Genomic DNA, 13,827 nt, shown 5'->3' with positions numbered 1-13,827 from the left:
CATGAGTTTGAGCCCTGCGTCGGGCTCTGCGCTGACAGCTTGGAGCCCGGAGCCTGCTCCGGATTCTGTGTCTCCCTCTCCCTCTGTTCCTCCCCTGCTCAAACTTTGTTTCTCTCTCGAAAATAAATAAAGATTTAAAACAATTTTAAAAAGGCTACACTTCTGTTCTACTTTGTCTTTATAAATTCTAAACTTGAGATTTGTTTTCAAAAACGTTTTTGGAGGGATAGAAAAGCCAGTAGTTTAGAAATGCATGTGCATCATCGAGTCAATATAAACCCATTTGGAAAAAGTCTCTTATAAACCCAGCAACGAAGCGTCCTCTCTCTTCTTCTCAGTGTCGCTGTCTCTCTGTCACACGTGCGTGCGTGCACACACGCACACACACACACCCATGTTCACATTGCATTAAGTGACAAATCCAAAGTTTGGGGCATCTCTGTCCAGTACCAGACAAACAGTTTAATTCAGGTATTATAAAGTACTTACTGCCTACAGACTTGATAGTTTTGGCTGTCTGTAATCAGCCATATTGGCTGGTGAAATTATGCTGCATAAATTTTATTATCAAGTCATTTAAGTCAAGGTGACCCTTTGTCTTTTTTTTAAAACCACCTTTCCAGGTCAAATTCCATTATAAACCCGAAGGACTGTTTAAATTCATTTTATTTGGGTGCTTTGCTGCATCAGATATTTTTTGAAATGCTTTTGTCACTGGCAGGGTCCTAGACATGTTCCGTTTACAATATTTTGATGGTTTTGTTACTCACGGTAAGGGGATTTGACATGGACGTCTGGGTTATGTTTGGCTTTTGGCATAAGCTTTGCGATCTCACTAATTTAATGTCGACATGATTGTATCATTACCGGAGTAGAGGGAGAGAGGTAGGGGCATACACTGCTACCATCTCATCCCTGATACCAGGAAAATACATGTTTCTCAAGGGACATCCAGTTAAGGGAGATTGGAAAGCTTTCTCGTGAATCAGACTCGGTTTCATCTGAATTCTTTCCCCTAAATAGTTATTAGAATTGATTTTTAGCATCTCTCTCTTTCCTTTGGTTAAGGCCCATTTCTGTGGAGTTGGGCTAACCTTGCAGAAAACAGATGTTTCATGCCGTGGCGATTGGGAAGGCAGCTGATACCAGGAATTGAGCTGGACAGTGCATCACTTACAAAGAATCCAATCTGTCAGGTCTCTGACAGCACCACATTCCTTTCCCATTGGCCGCACATTTTTCATGTTAGCTCTTGGCTAAACCAGGAATAAGTAGTTGTGTTGGGTTTGGGTTTGTGGTTTTTTGTCTTTTTGTTTGTTTTTTTTTTTTTTTTTTTGCAGTGACTTTTACCATCTCTTACAAAGCAATCTGATTTTCCTTGCTGCAAACTGACATACAGATAACACTGGCATCATTCATTCAGAAGGACATAAACCTGTATTTCTAGGAAAATATCAGTCTTGCCCAAGAAACTGGGGCCTCTGGTCCTCACGTCCCCTTTGTCTTCTGACTGCATCACAGTTTGGCCCTCAACAGCCACTCTGTTGCTCCCCATCTTCCTTCACAGTGTCTCTGCTAGTAGGTATTTTAAAGTATCATCTGGAATGTTAAAAACGGAGGATGGTTCTGGTATGGAAGAACTTCACCTAAAAAATTTTTTTTAAATGTTTATTTTTGAGAGAGAGAGAGAGAGAGAGAGAGAGAGAGTGAGTGAGACGGGAAGGGGCAGAGAGAAAAGGAGACAGAGAATCTGAAGCAGGATCCAGGCTCTGAGCTGTCAGCACAGAGCCTGTCGTGGAACTCAAACTCACAGACCACAAGATCATGACATGAGCTAAAGTCAGACACTTAACCTACTGAGCCACCCAGGTGCCCCTGGAAAAACTTAATTTTGTAAGTTTTTTCTTTTCAGTTCCCGCAACCTTTTAGTTTTCTTTACAGTATATATACGTCAATCCAAACAATTTCTTTGGAGAACATAGGGCCTACCCCACTGTGGTAAGCTGAAGAGTAGGCCCAGAAATGTCCACACTCAGGGTGCCTGAGTGGCTCAGTCTGTTGAGCATCCGACTCCTGATTTCAGCTCAGGTCATGATCTCAACAGTTCGTGGGATAGAGCCCCACGTTGGGCTCTGTGCTGACAGCGTGGCGCCTGCTTGGGATTCTGTCTCTCTCCCTCTCTCTGCCCCTCCTTGGCGTGTTGTCACTCTCTCTCTCTCTCTCAAAAAAAAAAAAAACATTAAAAAAGTTATATAAAAAAACAAACATGTCCACACTGTAATCCTTGGAACCTGTGAATATGTTACTTTCCATGGTGAAGGGGATTTTGCAGGTATGATTAAGTTAAGGATCTTGAGATGGGGAGAGTAGCCCAGATAGTCCAGGTGGGCCCAATATAATTGCAAGGGTCTGGGTATGTGAAGGGGGCAAGAGTTGGAGTGAACGAAGTGACAGTGGAAGCACAGGTCCAGGTGATGCACCTGCTGGCTTTGAAAATGGAGGTGGGGGGTGCCTATGTGGCGAGTGGCTCAGTCTGTTGAGCATCCCACTCTTGATTCCGGTTCAGGTCATGATCCCAGGGTTGTGGGATTGAGCCCCGCTTTGGGCTCCGCACTAAGCATGGAGCCTGCTTGTGATTCTCTCTCTCTTTCTGCCTCTGCCTCTCTACCCTGCTTGTGTGGTCTCTTTCTCTCTAAAATTAAAAAGGGTGGGGGAGTGCCTGGGTGGCTCAGTCGGTTAAGCATCTGACTTTGGCTCGGGTCATGATCTCGTGGTCCATGAGTTCAAGCCCCATGTCAGGCGCTGTGCTGACAGCTCGGAGCCTAGAACCTGCTTCAGATTCTGTGCCTCCCGCTCTCTCTGCCCCTCCCCTGCTCACACTCTGTCTCTCTTTCTCTCTGAAAAATAAACATTTAAAAAAATTAAAAGAAAATGAAAGGGGGCCTCGAGCCAAAGAATAGGGGCACCCTCTAAAAGGTAGAAAAGGCAAGGAAATGAATTTTCCTCTAGAGCCTCCAGAAAGAAGTCCACCCTGATACCTTGATTTTAAACTGTTGAGACCCATTTGGGGACTCCAGACCTCCAGAACTGTTAGATAACAAGTCTGTGGTGTTTAAAGCCACAAAGTGTGGTAATTTCTTATAGCAGCCATAGGAAAAATACATTCTCTTGTTGTCAATGTATTTTTGCTTTCATGGGAGGAAAAAACAGAAAGGAGCCCTGTCAATTACATCTCAATAAAATTGGGAGGGGGAATAGAAATCACTGCTTCAAAACACTTTTTTAAAAAGTAGATTCTAATGCTGTACATACGGTAGCTACTCAGTAAATCCTGGTAGGTATCAATCTCACTGTATTACTTATCTATATTGTGGCATAACAAATTACTCCCAAATGTAGTGGCTGAAGATAACATTTGTTATCTCACAGTGTCACTGTGGTCTTTGGCTCAGGGACTCTTATAAGGCTGCGGTGGACACATCAGCAGGGCTGTGGCAATCCCAGGGCTCAACGCGGAAGGATGCGCTTCGAAGCCCACACCCTTGTGGCTGGTGACAGGCGTTCAGTTTCTTGAAGGTTGTTGGCTGCAGTCTGCCGTCACCTCCTTGCCACGTGGGCCTCTCCAGAGGGCAGCTCGTGGACAGCATGGCATCTAGCTTCATCAGAGCCTACGAGGCAGAGAGTAAGAAGGAATGAGCAAGTGGAAGCCAGAGTCTTCATGTAACCTGGTCTCAGAAGTGACATCCCAGTACTTGTGCCGATTCTGCCAGTTAGAGCCACACCACTAGGTGCAGCGCACACTCAGAGAAGAGCTTACAGAGGGCGTGAATACCAGGAGGCAGAGGGCGTCTCGGGGTCAACTTGCCAAGCCTATGATCTTGGTTCACAGTGGCATACGTTTCCCCCTATGGTCAGTGACTCGAAAAGTACTATTTCTCTTGTTGTTATTTTTTTGAAAATGGAAGGCACGGTGAATTCTCAAGAGTTCCTGCCTAAATGTCTTTTCACTATCATTATCTACGTTTTAAGGGAGAATGCCCCAAACATGAATGATTCATGTGGAATTTTAGATTTTCAGGTGGTTTCATAGAACAAAGGCTGGCTGATTTTTGTCCACTATACAGACTCCATGATTTAATTCATGCTCTCTACTTACCAGCAGTACCTTAAAGTAGTCAGTCACCATGCCCCCCATACTTAGAATGTGCTCGTAATGGTTATGGATGTCAATCAATAAGTCCTCAGAGCAGTGATGAACATGAACCAGAGCCTGAACAAATTATCCAGTGGAAAGCTTCATATCATTTTCCTTTGGGTGGGTTGTCTGTCTTTTTTAATACTGATTTGTAGGGGCTCATTACACATTCTGAATGCTCCTCATTGTCAGTTACTTGTGATGCAAATATCTTCCCCCTTTTGCCTTGTTTTTCACTCATATTTTTCTATACGTTAATAAATACAAATTTCTTTTTTTTTTAAAGTGTTTTTTTAAACTTTTTTTTTTTCAACGTTTATTTATTTTTGGGACAGAGAGAGACAGAGCATGAACAGGGGAGGGGCAGAGAGAGAAGGAGACACAGAATCGGAAACAGGCTCCAGGCTCTGAGCCATCAGGCCAGAGCCCGACGCGGGGCTCGAACTCACGGACCGCGAGATCGTGACCTGGCTGAAGTCGGACGCCCAACCGACTGCGCCACCCAGGCGCCCCAATAAATACAAATTTCTTAAATGTATTGCTCTGTTCCTTAATGGTTAGTGTATGCTTTCTGTGGCTTCTTTAATAATCTCTCCCAGCTCCAGATCATGAAAATGTTCAATTATAGATGCTTTGTTGTTTGCCTTTTGTAGCAAAAACCCTTAATAGGGAATCTTATGAACATTTTTGGGAGCTCACAGTTCACTGAATCATCCTGTAGTAATAATAGTTACTATAGCTAACATTTAGTAAATGCCCTATTATGTATTTAGACACTGCTCTGAGAACTCCCTCTGTATCAACTCCTGCACTCCTCATGAGTCTATGAAGTAAGGTCTGTGATTACTCCATTTTTCAGGTGAGGAAACTGAGGTGCAAAGTGACTTACTTTAACTCAAGGTTGACTAGCCAGGGAGTGTTGGGGATGCGATTCTACCTTACACTATGACTCCTAACCACTAAGGTCCAGACATGTTAATGGGCCAAAACCCCATTGATAGTGCTTTGGGAATATTGGCAAATAAACCCAAGGCTTTGCAGATAGGTTTAAAAAAATAACAATTTTGAAACAATTTTTTAATATTTGTTTATTTTTGAGGGGATTGGAGGGGCAGAGAGAGAGAGGGGGACAGAGGATCTGAAGTGGGCTCTGTGCTGAAAGCAGAGAGCCCGATGTGGGGCTCGCACTCACAAACCATGAGATCATGACCTGAGCTGAAGTCAGACGTGTTATAAACTGAAACACCAAGGTGCCCCCAATTTGTGAAACTTTTTAAGTGAATCTCCCCAGTTTGAAAATTATATTGTTTTTGTAATCATTTTTAAGAGAGAACAGATTAAATTAATAATCAATGCAAAGTAAGAAACCATTCTAAGAATTCAGACACATTTCAGTTTCAGTAAGGGTTTATTTTCCCATAGTTTCAGGTCCTACTGAAGAATCTCGTTCTCTTGACGCGCCTGGGTGGCTCAGTCAGTTGAGCGTCTGACTTCGGCTCAGGTCATGATCGCGCGGTTCATGAGATGGAGCCCCGCATCGGGCTCTGTGCTGGCAGCTCCGAGCCTGGAGCCTGCTTTGGATTCTGTGTCTCCCTCTCTCTCTGCCCCTCCCCCACTTGCACTCTATCTCTCAAAAATAAATAAACATTAGAAAAAAATCTTGTTCTCTTAAAAACAGTCAGGTGCCAAGGGGCACCTGGGTGGCTCATCAGTTAGGTCTGATTCTTGATTTTGGCTCAGGTCATGATCTCGCGGTTCGTGAGTTCGAGCCCCTCATTGGGCTCTGTGCTGACAGTACAGAGCCTGTTTGGGATTCTCTCTCTCCCTCTCTCTCTGCCCTTCCCCTCCTCACCCTCTCTCTCTGTCTCTAAAAATAAATAAAATAAAACTTAAAAAAAAGTCAGGTGCCAAAATGTGCGCATTATGACATTCTCTGCTTATTTCAGGTTCTGTGGTTTTCCGAACTTTTGTTTAATCCTTAAAGTGGTGTGTATTTTGGTTCTTAATTGTCTTGGCCTTAGTCTAAGTTCCGATGCCTAAAGCCATTTCTACTTTATAGCCTTCAGTATAATTTTATGATTATAACTACATATTTGAATTATTTTCTGATTTTTTCTGAACAATTAAAACCCAATTGTGAGCACTGCATAATTGAAGATGAGAAAAAAGTCTGTTCAAATAAAGCTAAGTAATAATAGTAACATGTACTATTTTAGTGAAAAATTACCACATTAAATGTCTCACTGGTGGGAAAACTTCAGTGTAGATTTAGCCTGTAATGATCAGGAAGCTTCCAGGGGATTCTAATGCATTTTTCTTCTTGCTGTTTTATTAGCAAGAAAGTAATCAGCAGAACTTGTCCTCCAGAGGGCTAGGCTCCATTCTGGGCACACACAAGCCTGTCTTCTGAGAGTTTCCATTCCAGAGACTTTGTGTTGCTAATACATTTCTCATTCAAAATGTTAAATTTTGTTCATTTCATAGTTTTTCTGTTAGTCACTGGTGCAGTGAACGAATGTTCAGTATTATCAATAGTGGACCAAACCATAGGGGAAGGTTTTCTTATAGGTTGCAATTGTTCTTGTTAAGATGTAGTATCTTTAAGGGTGCCTGGGTGGCTCAGTCAGTTAAACATCCAACTCTTGGTTTTAGCTCAGGTCATGATCTCATGGTTCATGGGTTCGAGCCCCGCGTCGGGCTCCATGCTGACAGCATGGAACCTGCCTGGCATTTTCTCTCTCCCTTTCTCTCTGACCCTCCTCTGCTCTGTCTCTCAAAATAAACTTAAAAACTTTTTAAAAAGATATAGTATCTTTAGAATGGCCCTTAATGTTACATGCCTATGGCTTATAAACATAGACTGTAGTATGATCATTCTGGAATATAGGAAACATGTTCTGAGTATATCTTGCTCTGGAAAGCCAGTCATCTCAAGTGTCTTTGTGTTGGTAACATTCTATGCAATATCATTGGGCATTTTATTACTGATGTCACTCACCAAATTTGGTAAAATGGGCATTCTCTTTTACTGGAATTCCTACAAGGTCATGTGGTATCCTACCTCTTTTCCTACCCCTTTTGCAGGGCTGTGACATTGACACCTCATTTGATGTTTGTGTTTAGTTGTGAGATGGGGGTTAAACGCCTGTGCTCGTAGGCCTGGCGAGCTGTCAGCTGCTGGCTGATCAGAAAGCCCACCTTATGCTGCTAGTTGTAGACTGCGGTGTTCAGCGGGACACAGACAGCATCCTAAGTGCCACAGCGTTCTTGATGAGGACAGCAAGGATCCATTGTCTCTGTTTTGGAGTTGAGGGCGGTGCTTTCAAGAGCGTGGGGCCATCTCTGTGACAGTGACCCTTCTGTGGGCTGGGCCACAGCTTACCGGAAGCATAGATAGCAGTCACTGCAACCCCCTGACCTGTATAAAGTCAGAGGAAAGTGGAAAGAGAAGGAAGGGGCAGGAAAGGGAACGGGCATCTGTGAAATGCCTACTGAGGGCATTGTGTAGATAAGGCGAAAAACATCGGGCGCGTGCATATATACGTAGATAGGTAAATATGTACGTACCAGCTACACAGTGTCACTTGATCAGCACAACAGCCCTGTGTGGTACATATTATTTCCTTATTTTACAAACCAGGAAACTGCCTCAAAGAGGCTAGCAATCTGGTCCTAGTCCCCCCTGAGTGTCTCTTGCTGATTTTTAAACCTGTATTTTCTGCCTGTGATTATGTACCTTCGATTTTTTGTTGCTCTTTTATAGTTAAAGGTGCTTTGTTTTCCATGGCACCACAAGGCCCCTGTAAGGTTTGCCACTGCCCTCTGCTTCCTCCTCCCCCAGAGGGGTTTGCTGGGTTAGAACTAACTAGAGAGGTGGGACAAGCAGAGGGGCCACAATGCTGGAGAAGGGTATGCATGTCAGGGTCAGGAGTCTGGGCTTGTCCTGAGAGAACAGGGAGCCATTGAAGGGTTTTAAGTGGAAGGCCCCATTCATTGTGTGTAGGAAAAGGACTGAAGGCAATCGGGGGACATTTCTATCACCTATAAGATTTCATCTGTAGGGGCGCCTGGGTGGCTCAGTCTGTTGAACGTCTGACTTTGGCTCAGGTCATGATCTCATGGCCCACAGTCCATGGGTTTGGACCCCGCATCAGGCTCCATGCTGACAGCTCGGAGCCTGGAGCCTGCTTTGGATTCTGTGTCTCTCTCTCTCTCTCTGTCCCTCCCCCACTCGTGCTCTCTCTCTCTCTCTCTCTCTCTTGCTCTCTCTCGCTCTCTCAAAATAATAAATAAACATTAAAAAAGTTTTTTAAAGATTTAATCTGTAAAAGAGAAGAAAGATAGGAAATACAGCAACATGGACGTTCATTATTTCCTCCTTTGCACCCTTCTGAATTAAAAAAAAATTAAAGCATGGAAAATAAGTAAACTCTTCTCTAAAGCTGAGGGATTAAACAAATTTGGTCTGATGATGAGGAAACATCAGACAAATCCCAATTTAGGAACATTCTACAAAATAACTGGTCTGTGCTTTTAATGGAAAAGACTGAGGAAGTGTTTCCCATGGAAGGACATTCCATGTAACAACTAAATGCAGCCTGTGAACAGGGTTAGAGCCCAGCCTCCGCTTTTGTTTTGGGGTTTGTTTGGGTTCTTTTCTTTTTCTTTTCCTTTTCCTTTTTCTTTTTCTTTTTCTTTTTCTTTTCCTTTTTCTTTTTCTTTTCCTTTCTTCTTTCTTTCTTTCTTTCTTTCTGCCATAAGAAGCATTACTGAGGCAATTGGCACACTTTGGATATCCATACATAGGTGATAGTGTTGTATTTTCTCATTGGTATTATATCAATTTCAGAATTTTTATCAATACCCTATATTCATGTAGGAAACTATCATTGTTTTTAGGAAATATATACTGTCAAAGAACAAAAGTTGAAGCGAGTTAAGTCTGAAGATCTACTTGGCTCTATTCCACAATTCATGATTCAGGCAGCATCCCATGGAGTAAGTAGACAGGGGCTCCTAGGAGTTGTACCAAATGGAAGATTTTTATAGGCAGAAGAAGGATGGGGTAAGATATTAGCAAAGGAAAAGAAAGGATTGTTTCAGCCCGTGACGTCTTCTTTTTGCGAGGAAGGGAGCCGGCAGGGTTTTCTTCAGGCAGATGACCTCACCAGTGGTGCTCAGGCCATTTCAGGTTGACTCTTAAAAGGTCACATTCCTGGGAGAAGTTAAAGCTTGTGATTACGTCTTGGCTTCTCATGGGGGAAAAATGATTCCATTTTGGACTTCTTTTTTAATGATACTGAATTATTTTGACGTTAAGGGACATCCTATCTATAAATCTCAAATATTTCAGAAGAAAATAGAGACCTATTTCTAGAGAGAATGATAAAGCATATTGTGATAACGCATTAGCTCTTGGAGAATCTGGGTGAGTGGTATATGGTAATTATTATTTTTGTAACTTTTCTGCTTGTCTGAAATTATTTCAAAACAAAAACCAAAAACATAATTTTTGAATGAGGAGAGGGAGGAGAGGACCAGGCAGGTCTGCCTCCCGTCCCCGATCGCCAGGCATGAAGTCCCCGGTGAGGGAGCTACCTGCCCAAGATGAGCGTAGGGGCATAGAGGGGTCGGGGAGGTGTCACGAGCTCACCGTGAAGGCGCAGGCACGAGTTGGGTCTTTGCGCAGCACCAGCGGTGCTCGGTCCTAAAGCAAGGTGAACGTAATGAGAAAGCGGGTTCGGGATTCCAGACCCAGTGACATTGGAGCCCATGATTAACTTGGCCTCTTCCTCGCACACGGCGCAGGACCTAGGACGAGGCACACGACGATCGAGATAACACAGGCGGTAGGAAGTGAACGAGGCCTCCGCGAAGTCTGTGTGTGGGCGCGCAGCTGAGAGGAGGCCCCGGGCCGGGTCCGCGCTCGGCCCTCCCGCTCCTTCTGTTCAAGCGGTGGAGGCTCTCCGTTCTCTTCGGCCGGAGCCTTCGGCGGCAGCTGCCTTTTCAGGCGCTCAGACGCAGAGGGTCACGTCTGCGGGGCCCGACCGCTGCAAAAGCCCTCCCCCTTTTAAAGGGATTTGGTCAGTCCTGGGCACCTACACCCCTCCCCTGCTTCTGCTGCTGATCGGTTCTGGGACGTCGTCAGCCGGTGCCGGTCTCGGGGAGAGCTCATCGTTGTTAGTACCCTCAGCCGCTGGTATCATTGCTCGACGCAGGCCCCTGCCGGACAGGAGTGACTCTGTCTTGCTCTCTACAGGAGCCTTTTAGAGCCAGTGTTGCTTTGGGATCTGGCAACCGGTGTGACCCAGAGTTTGGGGAGAGGCTCATTCTTTCCTTAGCCCTATTCCCTCTCTCCTTCCCTCCCCGGCATTGACTTTTGTCAAAGACTTGCTCTGTCAGCAGTTTCTCTTTTTCGACTTTCTCTACACATACATAGATAAGGAGTAGTTGTGAAGTTCATCGTTAGGGTGAACTCTATAGACATAGCAGGAGGAAAATGAGCTGGGTTAAGGCAAGGAATGGAGGCCAAGAAAAGCTCTCACTAGGGACATTTATAAGAATTGGGAGCCTCCCTGAAAATGAGAGCAGAAGCCACAGAAAGTGATTTACATATTTAAAAGTCTTACATTTTTGATGTTTGACTGAAGGAGGTCTGACTTAAATGTGTTGCTGATTAAACCATCCCGCAGGGCCAGAGGTAAAACGTGACCTCCATCCCAACTTATTTTGTCATTGCCTGAGGGACGGGAAGAGCTTCCCAGCTGCAAAGAGCCAGTAGCTTGGAGACCTCGGTTGTGGAAAAAGGGGAACCATAGGGCCTGTGACTTTGGAGCAGTAAAAATGGGGGGATGGTATCCATTACTGCAGGACACAAGAGCGGGAGGAGGGGTGGGAGAGGAGGGCAGGAGGAGGAAGGATCTGCAAATCTCCGTGAAGAGCTCTTTGCTGATGCAATCCTGCTCTTCGCAGAGAAGAAATCCTAATAAAATGTAGCAGTTCTTAAACATATAGAAAACGTTCATACCACTCGGCTCTTGTTTTACTGTAGTTTTAAGAAGCAATGCTTAATGCTGTTAAAAACAATTCAACTGGCTAAATTTGAAGTTTGAATCGGCTTTATTAAATGATTTATGAATGGTACAAAATGGAAGCTTCTTGTAGGAAGGAGGAGGGGGCAAGAAAGTTACTGGCAAAAGAAAAAGATGGTTCCAGACAAGGTCACCTTCCCAGGGAAGGGGGGGTGGGAAGAGCAAGGGGTCTTATCATGCAGATCATCTCCTCTTCCTTTGGGGGATGGAGGGGACCCCTGTGGGGATGACCTCAGTGGTGCTGACTGGAAAAGTTCTGACTGATCCAGTTAAGACTGTGTTTCTGGAGGAGGTTGAAACTACAATTCATTTGGGTATCAAGCCCCTGTTTGGGGACTTGGCCTAGCATTAGTGACTCCATCTTGGGTCTGTGGTTTTCTTGTTAATGGTGGAAATTAAACAAGGTGTGTAGCTGGTGCGCAAGGAGCACCGGGTTTGGCCACTCGTCGCTGACAAAATCCAAAGGTAGAAAACCAAGTAGTGGTGAAACAAGAATGCAGTTTGTTTCAGTGAGACCACCGCTGGGAGTGCAGCAGACCAGCATCTCAAAGACTTGTCTCCAAAGTACTGAAAATGCATCCGGGTTTACAGAAGGAAAATGTAGGGCAAAGGCGGGTGGATCCGTGCAGGTGGGCTGTGAAGGCCAAATCAGTCAGGGTCTTGGGATCAATCACGGGTAGGGTCTTGCTGGCTCAGAGCGGACCTTACTGCTGGAGGCGCTGGTTTTAGGGCCCATCGGGGGGCGCTCCGCCCTCAGCATCTTCCACCTGAGCCAAGAGACTAGCTGAAAAGAAGAACTTAATCAGTTACAAAGTCTGAGGTCAAAATGGAGGTAGCTGGAAGTCTCAGTTTTAACAGAGCAAGTGCATTTGGACGGTGTGTTAAAAAGAAGGGGGGGAAAGGCAATTTTCCCATTTTTAGTCCATTCCCTACAATGCTTTGTGCTTTCCAACCAGAAACATGAATTTTATTATTACTGGTGAGGATGGGCTCACTAATAGAACCTGCTAATAGAAGATTTTTACAAGGGGCACTTAATACGTTGGCTTGGCCATCTTTGAGCACAGGTTTGGTCGTTCTGGATCCTGTACAAAGATAAAACAGAAAAGAAGACAAGGCATGGCAAGTATGTGTGGACTAGTTTTCTGTTTGCAGGGTGAGCAGGAATGAACCAAAGAGGGTAGAGGAGAGATGAGATTTGAACAAGCGAAATTGTCCTGAATAAAAACCCGGTTGAGCAATCGAGAGCTTTGAGGTTTTGTCAAACTCACAAGGCGTTAATTTTTTAGTACCTTTCAAGAATGAAGAAGGGATTGGTTACGTAAATCGTGACGTGTCCTCACAATGGACCACTCTGCAGGCTTTCCCGAGGATGAGTTACTTCTCTGTTTTGACATGGAATAGAACATTGAGTCTGTTCTGGTTTTTTAGCCAATGATATATAGTGCACAAAACAAAAAAGAAACCGAAAGCATAAATAGCAAATTGCTGGCAATATTTATGTCAGGCCAAGAATGAAGACTGCAGAAAGATTTTTAGTGTAGGGGTTACACACTTCCACAGTCTCAAAATATGTCTTCAATTTATGTGTATTAGCTTTTTATAATCAGAAAAACACAGTGAAGACATTGGCACTTTGAAAAATCAATTTAGACAGCGTTCAATGGCGATGTTTTGTCTTAAAGCAGCGAAGAAAGGGGTTTTGTTACAGAGTCTCATTACAAGTCAGGCCAACTAGGACCAGGGAGGCTGAGCATCTGTGAGCAAGCAGAGCCGGTCCACCCGGATAAGACATGTGGAATTGGGCTGTGGATTGCTGGCCTGTTTTCAGCATCCCAAACCTCCCTCCCCAAAATTGCACAACTTGTGCAGCCCGGCTGGGCCTTCTTCCTCCCAGTCTCCGCCCACAGGGCATGCAGGGGAGGGAGTGATGTTCACCAGCTGATGGCAGAGCGAGCCTGTGGGGCACCAAGGGAGGACGAATATGAGCGAGCTGTCAGCAAGCAGAATTACTTCCAGAGGCCTTAAACTTGGTCTGGTAAAACCTCCGAGAGGAGCAGTTGGGGTATGGGAGGGTGACGAAATATCCTCTGGCATCCACCCAAGTGTCTTGGTTTGTTCCTCCAGCCTTCGGATTTTCTTCCCCAGACCCCGTTGATGTTGATGGTTGTCAGTTACATCTTTTCTCTTGTGCCTTTTGTGTGTGTTTCAGCCCACCTGGAATCCCAGCTGCATCCCCAGAGTGCATTTTTGTCCCCCGTGATCCTCCACACCTGCCCTTGTTTGGTTCACTGTGTCACATTGACTCTCAAAGACGCCCCAGGGTGGACCCTGCCCTTCTACCTCGAACTCTACCATGTGTTCCCTTCCCACATCTTCTCCATTTCCACCTAAGGCACACAAGTGATGTCCCTGTTCTGTTTTGAGCTGGCTGTTTCTGGATTCAGGTCTCCCAGTGGCCCCGCGGCGTCCCTTATGGGCTGTGGGTACAGACACCCATGGAAGTCACCGGGAGAGCAAGTGGCAGGTCGTCTGTGGTCC

The 13,827-nt window shown here is 45.0% G+C and overlaps 1 protein-coding gene across 4 annotated transcripts in view; it reads left to right on the top strand.

The window, feature by feature from the left end:
- PIR (pirin) overlaps positions 1 to 13,827 on the top strand; it is a 90,781-nt gene that overhangs the window by 57,547 nt on the left and 19,407 nt on the right. The gene's annotated exons all lie outside the window — the stretch shown is intronic.

This window comes from Prionailurus viverrinus, chromosome X (genome assembly GCF_022837055.1).
Source record: "Prionailurus viverrinus isolate Anna chromosome X, UM_Priviv_1.0, whole genome shotgun sequence".
Taxonomy (NCBI): Eukaryota; Metazoa; Chordata; class Mammalia; order Carnivora; family Felidae; genus Prionailurus; species Prionailurus viverrinus.
Note: the sequence above shows the minus strand (reverse complement) of the source record. Positions and strands in the feature narration are given on the sequence as shown.